Below are 856 nucleotides of genomic sequence, written 5' to 3' on the forward strand. Positions count from 1 at the left end.
CGCGCACCCCTCGCCCGGTCGCTCCCCTCGCGCGCCCATTTTGGCCGGCCCATGAGCGGCGGCGGGGCGCCCCCTATTTCCTTGTTTCTTCTTTTTTGTTTTTTTCTTCCTTTTTGTTTTTTCTTATTTAAATAATTCAGGATTTGAAAATAGTTCCAAAATTCAAAAAATGGGAATTTGAAAAAGTTCATGGAGCCAAAAATATCCCTGAATTCAAATAATGTTCACAAATTTGAAAAATGTCCGTGATTTCACAAAATGTTCACGAATCAGGATATTGCTGACCATTTTTTATCAGATGAACAAATTATGAACAAATTCTCAATTCAAGAACATTTTTTCAAAATCGATGAACTTTTGAAAAATTAATGAACATTTTTTGAATTTGATTTACCTTTAAAAAAATCATGGTAAACAAGTTTTGAATATGATGAACATTTTTTGTGTTGATGAACATTTTGTTTGAAAAAAATGGATGAACAAATTTTGAGTTTGATGACCATTTTCTGAGATCGATGAAGAAATTTCGAATTTGATGATTTTTTTAATGATGAAAATTTTTCGAATTTGATGACTTTTTTAATGATGAACAAATTTCCAATTTGATGAACAGTTCTATTTCGATTAACAAGTTGAATTTTATGAACTTTTTTAAATCCCAATGAATAAAAATGAATTTATTGATTTTTTTGGAATTGATGAACATTTTTTTGAATAGGATGAACAAAAAGGTGTTCGCTAATTTGAAAATAAAATTCGCAAAAAAGTGGAAAGTTGAGGAAGTAAAAATAGTAAAAAAAAAGTAAAGAAGAAGTTGAAAAACAATGAAAAAATGAAAAGAAAAGTAGGAGAAAAG

The sequence above is a fragment of the Triticum aestivum genome, chromosome 6A, assembly GCF_018294505.1.
Source record: "Triticum aestivum cultivar Chinese Spring chromosome 6A, IWGSC CS RefSeq v2.1, whole genome shotgun sequence".
NCBI classification, from domain to species: Eukaryota; Viridiplantae; Streptophyta; class Magnoliopsida; order Poales; family Poaceae; genus Triticum; species Triticum aestivum.